The sequence below is a fragment of the Phalaenopsis equestris genome, unplaced genomic scaffold, assembly GCF_001263595.1.
Source record: "Phalaenopsis equestris unplaced genomic scaffold, ASM126359v1 Scaffold000253, whole genome shotgun sequence".
Classification (NCBI taxonomy): domain Eukaryota; kingdom Viridiplantae; phylum Streptophyta; class Magnoliopsida; order Asparagales; family Orchidaceae; genus Phalaenopsis; species Phalaenopsis equestris.
In genome coordinates, this window is record NW_018164695.1 from 77,856 (window position 1) to 85,463 (window position 7,608).

Sequence of the window (7,608 nt, forward strand, 5' to 3'; positions counted from 1 at the left end):
AAAATGTCATGATTATATGTGACATTCACATCTTCCAATTTCTTGCAAAAACTCAGAAATACAACTTTCGATAGTCACCCCCAGGTTTATTTGAGTTCCAACTAATGAGAAAGTGTTTTCACTACAATACTAATTATTGTATTTATGTCAGATAAATATTATTTGGTCGATGTTGGATACCTCTTACTAAGTAGGTTTCTAAAGTCATTTATGAATACTAAATATCACATTGTTGATTTTGAAAATGCTAGCAATATCACTTAGGACAGGTAAGAGATGTTTAATAAGAGATACTAATATTTACGCGATGTTATTGAAAGAGCATTTTGAGTTTGGAAGAAAAAATATGTCATATTGTGAGATATGTTGACACATTTGTTTCTTAAGAAAGTGCATATTGTGGCTGCCACAATATGGCTCTACACAACTATATTCATCAGCATCATTTACGCAATGACATTGACTTCAATAAGACTTATGAAAATCATTCTCATATCCCTGTTAAAGTATATGAATATCCTAAGGGCAATCTTTATCAAAGGTTGAAAGTGATTTGCCTAAGACTTGCGCCTAGGATGGTAAAGGTGCAGGGAAGATGATAAAGTTGAGAGACGAATTACATATATCATCGTTGGCAGTTTAATTAAGCGATTATACCTTTTTTTGTTTTTTTATTTGTAATGTGTTATACATATGTTTATTATTTTTTGTATTGATGATTTATGCAATGATAAACATTTTTAATCTCAATGTTACTTTGAGTTGGTGCAGAGAAGATGATAAAGTCGAGAGAGCGAATTACATATACCATCGTTGGCGGTTTAATTGAGTGATTATACCTTTTTTTTGTTATTTTATTTATAATATGTTATACATATGTTTATTGTTTTTTGTATTGATGATTTATTCAATGATGAACATCTTTAATCTCAATGTTACTTTGAGTTCTTTTACATGTATTTCTTCCCACTTTAATGGTCAGTGAGACAACCATGAGTGTAATATGTAATGTAAATTTTTATTGTGTTTTAATTTTTTTTTTATTTTGGAGGTCTATGATGAGATATTTGACTTTATGAGTTCTTATGCATGACCTATATGTTTTATTAGTTCTTGACATGTGTCAAATCCCAATGAAGGCAACCAAGTTCTTCTTTTTTAGTGTTGTGACTTTTAAGGTTCTTCTTGATAGCTTTTTTGGTGACATGCATATATGAAAAATGTGTTAGTTGGGTATTACGTGGTTTAAAGACAATCAAGAACCTTTTTTTTAATAAGGTCTATTGTCTTCTAATAGTGACAAATTTGCTGGTTTATACTCTATTATCTAATATCTCGAAGTTTCATTAAACTTGAATTGATCACTACAATATTCTTTATTACTAATATTGCATCTAGAGGTTTGTGCTTTGTGATTTTTGAACCTTCAGAAAAGATGAGATCAAGGCCTTTTTGATACTTCTAGAGCATTGTCTTGCTACTATGGATTACAATATTCCCTACTTACTTCGCGACAACCACATATCTATGACAGAGTTTTAAAGGTGTCTAAGAAAAAAACAAAGAATTGTGACTTTTTAGGTGGGCGGATCGGTTTGAAGGTTACACCACTAATAGTGATTAGAAATTGAGAGTTTTGTTGGAGGACGAATTATATTATGACATTAATCAACTTCATTTTAAAAATAATATTATCATATTATTAATTGTTATTTTAATAATCTTTTTTTTTTTTAATTTGGATTGTTGTGCACGTTTTGTGAGGTATTTAAGTTAGTAAATTTGTGAGTTACAATTAAAAAAAAGTATTAATAAAATGTTGGATCCCCATAGATTGTGCTGTCGATTTTGTTTTTGCTTCCTTTTAAATAAAAAAGATTTACAAGCTATGTATTTACATATCTAACATCTAACCTTCAATTTATATATATATATTGATGCGTGCTAGAAAATTCACGGCAGTAGAGTAATAGATTATCGTCTTAGCGTTGCCCGAGGATTGAACACATACTCAGATGAAAATGAATCAAGCTGTGATAATACCAGAAGTTTTTATATGGAAAACCTGTAAAGGGGAAAAACTACGGGGTCTGGCCCAGTTGTAAAAATCCACTATAAGTTGATGATTGCAGAGACCCCTTGTCCCACATGCGGGAAAGGGTTACTAGCTTTTCAAGTTACAACAGTTACAATTCAAGTTACAACGTCGACTGACGACGTCTAGTCAGTGTTGGTTGACGGAGGTCGGCGGTGGTTGACAGTAGTTGACGATAATTGATGACGGTCGGCGGTGGTCGAAGGAGGTCAGCGGTGCTCGACGACGATCAATGGGGTCGACGGTGGTTGTTGACGGTCAATGGTGGTCGACGACGATCGACGATGGCGAGGATGATCTTGGACTTGAGCTCTTTCTCAAAGCCTCAAGTTATCTCTTAAGCCTCCTCCCTTTCATGTGAGGGGTGAGGCTCTATTTATAGTGTTTTGAGTGCAATTAATGCAGGAATATGAATCATTTTGATCGGATGGTCCAGAGAGCTTTCTTTGATCAGATAACGTTTGATGGACATTTGATTGCCTTAACAATGTCGGAATTGAGCAATCTTGGGCTTGTTGGATTCGTCTTGTCAAGACGCTCGATTCGATAATGAGCTCGCTAGATTCGACATCTGTTTGACCTTTCAAATGCCTCCGAAAATCCTTCAATAATGGTTTAATGATTTGATCCGAGCTTAATTTGACTCGGATTGAACTGACTTTTATATCATTAGGTTTGTCTCATCGAGCCGATCAGTTTGACTATAAGTTTTTGAAATTGGAGCTCCGGATGACTCTTAATCGAAGTTTGAATGTTTTTTGTTCATACCTAGATTCATGCTGGATGATGAAAATCTGTTGGTGGCGTATCAGTTGCCCCCCTATTTTCGGTATAATTATGACGCCAAGATGTGATTAAGGCAATACCAAACTTTAGATATTAATCATGTAAATAAATAAAAATTGACATAAATAATTTAGATATATATACTTTATTGCTACCAGTAATTAAATAAGAATAATATTTATCCATAATATAGAAGTAAGCTGAGTTTAGCTCGGTTGGTAAGTGAATTTTGTCATTTGTAGGTGGTGAGGGTTCGAATCCCACCTTAAACAAAGAAGAAACAAAATTTTTTATCTGCACTGTAACCCAGACCGAGACCCGAAAGTTAGAGAATTGGACCCGTGGGTCACAGGGAGGTAGGAGGCCACCCGTCTAAGACCCGGCGGGAGATGAAGCGGGCCCTGAATCCGGCCAAGCAGGATCCGAAGGAGCGGGCCCTGAGCCCTGAGCGAGATCCGCCTTGAGAGGGATCCGAACGAAGGAGCCGGCCCGCGAGATCCGAAGGAAGGCGGGGGGGGGCCCAGTGGGATTCGAAGGAGCGGGCCCAATGGGGACCTGAAGCGGGACCGACGGCGGGAGCTGAATCCGAAGGGTCACAGAGAGCTGGGAATCTGATTTTATTTAATTAATGAAAAAGAATCCCAAAGGCCACAAAAAATAAATTGATTAAAATAATAGAATTTAAAAGAAAAACATATTAAATTCTACAAAAAAATATTAACAATTTTAATTAATTTCAACCATAAAGGCAGAATTTGAAAAACTAAAAAACTTAAGGAATATGAAATGAAAAGTTATTATTATTTTTATTATTATTATATTTTTTAATGATTAAACTCCTTTTGGAGTCTATAAATAGAGACATTGGATGAGGGGAAAAATCACAATTGAGGAAAAGAAGAAAGTTACCTGGCGTTGCGGAGAAAAGCTGTGGCGGAGAGAAGAGTTGCGGCGAAGCAAAGAGTTATGGCAGAGAGTTGCGGCAAAACAAAGAGTTGCGGTGGAGTGAAGAGTTGTAGAGAAAAGTTGAGGTGAAGTATTGCGGCAAAATGTTGCAATGACACTTAGCGATGAAACAACGTTGTACAACGTCGAGGCAAAACGTTGCGGTAAAGAGTTGTGGTGATCCGTTGCTGCGAAGCGTCGCGGCAAAACGTTACTGAAATTGCGACAACTGGAGAACCTCGTTATGCTGAGATCCAGAGAAAAAGTCAGAAACTGGAGGATGCAATGTCAATTGTGACAGAGAGCAAATTGATCTTTTTTCGAAAGAAGTATTTCTTTCCGAATGATATGGTAGTGAAGTTACTGACTTCAACTGATCGAGTATATTCTCCACCTTCTAGGTATGTTACTATTTATGAGGCTACCTTGAAAGTTGGCCTACGATTTTCTCCGGCACCTACGTTTATTGAAATTATGAAGGCATTCAGGGTTTGTGTTGCTCAGTTATCTTGTCGAATGGTGACAGTCATTATTGGGTTGATATTTCTTCAGGAGTCGCTGGTTAAAGTTAACACCATCAATTTTGACACGACTGTGTGAGTTCTTTACTGATACACATGATTGTGTGTTGTTTAGGCATAAGGTGCTGGATTTCTTTCTAAAGGAACCGATAAGACAATAGTCCGTAAAATTTTTCTTTGTAAAAAATGATTGGGGGCTCCGCGAGAGGCGAGGAAGGGTCATTATTGGGTTGATATTTTCTTCAGGAGTCGCTGGTGAAAGTTAACACCGTCAATTTTGACACGACTGTGTGGGTTCTTTACTGATACACATGATTGTGTGTTGTTTAAGCATAAGGTGCTGGATTTCTTTATAAAGGAACCGATAAGACAATAGTCCGTAAAATTCTTCTTTGTAAAAAATGATTTGGGGCTCCGCGAGAGGCGAGGAAGATTTCAACAATTGCCTATCTCTCTCATATTACCAAAGAGGGAATTGCATATGCTAGGATTTCCTGACATGAAGGAACTATTGTTTGAGATACAATATATTCACGAATTTGTGAGAGAGAAATCATTGCTTAAGATTAAGCTTTATTTTCACCCCAAATGGTCAACAGCTGTAGCGCTAAAGAAATCTACAAAGAGACCTTCTGAGCTAGCTCTCACAGAATCCTCAAAGCGGCTCTCAACGAGCAGTGAATGTGAAGTACTGCCTCATAAATAAAAGAAAGTTGAAACATCACGGGAGCCTTTGCCAAGCCCTTCAACTATTCACGTTCCTGAAAATATCTTGTCTCAAGAATGTATTGGGCTCCTAAAAGCCTAGAGTTTTGTAAGTTTCTCTCATTTTTTGCTACTATATAATTATTTCATCTTTCTGACCCATATTTTTTTTCTAGGTGGATAAAATGGTGGAAAACCAGCAGGGGCTAGGACTTGCATTGAGAAACTGAAATTTCGAGTTCGTTAAAATCAAATATTTTCAAGGCAAGTACAAGCGTCGGTATGAATCTGGGGTCGAAAAAATTACATCTCTGGAATGACAGTTGACAGAGTGTAGGATAGAACTTTCAACAATGACAACCTCCCTCTCGTTGCAGCTTCAGGATCTGGAGAAAACTCAGGAGGGGTTGGTGGAAGCACAAGCCAGCCTTCGTGAAAATAATAAGAGCGTGAAAGCCCTTAAGTCGACGGTGTTAGCTCAAGAAGAAGAGATCCGACTTTTGAGACCCGCAAATAATGTTAATATTTTAGAAGTTAAGCGTAAAGCAGTCACAAACTTCATGAAATCACTTAAGTTCAAAACTATCATTCGAGACCATGTCCAAGAAGCTTGTGATCATGTACTTGTGATCATGTACTTGATGTTGGTACTTGATGTTGGGGTAAAGGAGCAATAAAAGTGGTTCATCGAAGAAGTATTCATCTGGGGTTTCTTGAAGGGGGGTCGAGCGGCACAACGTTGAACCGGGATTGTTGTTGAGGGGCTCACTCCAAGCCAGGCTTCAGAGGACCCTTCCTCAGATTATGTTGGTGATAACATCGAAAGTAAACTAAATAAGGTGTTCTTCAATGACAACAAAGTGGCGGAGGAGAACGTTGAAGTCAATTAGTGTTTTACTCTTTCTTTTAATGTTTGTGGTGTATTTGCTTTTGTCATGTTGCTCTAACTACACAGATGTTGTTATTCTTTTCAAACTTTGTCAAAATGATGTTGTATTAGTGATGCACGTCAATCAACTTATTTTGTTAGATGTTTTCCCCCAAGTATTTTTTGAAGATAAGCTTGAAACTTATTTTATTTCATGTCACAGTGGTACAAGATATCATTTAGAAGATCTAATATGTGAGAAGGTTACCGTGGGGATAAATCATTAACAACATTTAACTTGGCTGAGGTTATTTATCAGAGTTTTACTCTATGATGTTAACCTGCATAAAAGGAGCCAACGAAAGTCCACCAAGGACTTATTAACCTATCTGAGGTTGTTTGTTGGAGCATTGCTCGCTTACAAACTTGTGTGAAAGGGGTCAGGTGTAGCCTACCAAGGACTGTTAACCTATCCACGATTGTTTACCGGAGTAAAAACTCGACGATGTTAACCCATATGGAAGATGTTAGATCGAATTTCCCTGTGATTAATCGTGCTCTGACTAAGATACAACTGGAGTTGTGTATTTCTCGGGTCGAGAGTCTCGGGTCGAGAGCATGAAGTGCATGAAGTGATTCGTGAATGAGTTATTACACTTTCTAGAGATATCCTTTATGTATAGGAAAGTAAGTGAAAATATTTGAAATACATTAATTGTGTATGAGTATCTTATTTATAATACATCCGCAATGTAATAGCATATGTGGATACATGACTAAGGTGGTACTGATAATATTTGCAAAGATTCTCTGCATTTCAAGTCCAGGGCAAGATTTTCCCATCTCAATCCTTAAGCTTAAAGGTTCCAGGCTTAATCATAGCAGCCACAATATATGGGTCTTCCCAGAGAGGTGATAGTTTATTGCATTGGGGACCATGGCCAACGGCTTCAATACTATGCAAGACCAGATCACTGATGGAAATAGGTTGAGGCTTGACTCTCCGGTTGAATTGGCGAGCAACTCCTTGGCGGTAGGAAGCAGCTCTAAGATGGGCCACATCGTGTGTTTTTTGGAGGAGATCCAAATGTTGTCGGAGTTCTTCCTCGTTGTTATCTAAATCAAAAATATTAACTCACGGGTTCAAAACTCTGTTATCAACTGGGATAACAGTCTCAGTGCTGAAACACAAGTTATATGGAGTTTTCCTTGGTTGGAGTTCGCACGGTTGTGCGATAGGTGATCCCTGGATACTTAATGCTTATGCACAGTATAACAACAGTTCTGATGGTATTTTTCACTTATATTTCTTTATTTTGCAAAATCAAAAACTTGATTCTGAAGAAAAATAAGAATTTAACTTTTTAATTTATATATATTTATATTGGGATATTACACAAGTATATGTATCGTTATCAAGTATAATAGGACTTTTTGATTAAGACTCGAATATCGAACCCACAGGGAAGATTATGCAATATGCACTTTTTAGAAAGTTTTTCTATTTTTAAAATTTTTTGAAAAGATAACTACTTAAACTAAAAATGATTTTTATAGGAATTTTTTTAAGTATGCAAATTGTGTTGTTCCAAATAGAAGCAATGAATAGGACTTTTTGATTAAGACTCGAATATTGAACCCACATGGAAGATTATGCAATATGCACTTTTTAGAAAGTTTTCTATTTT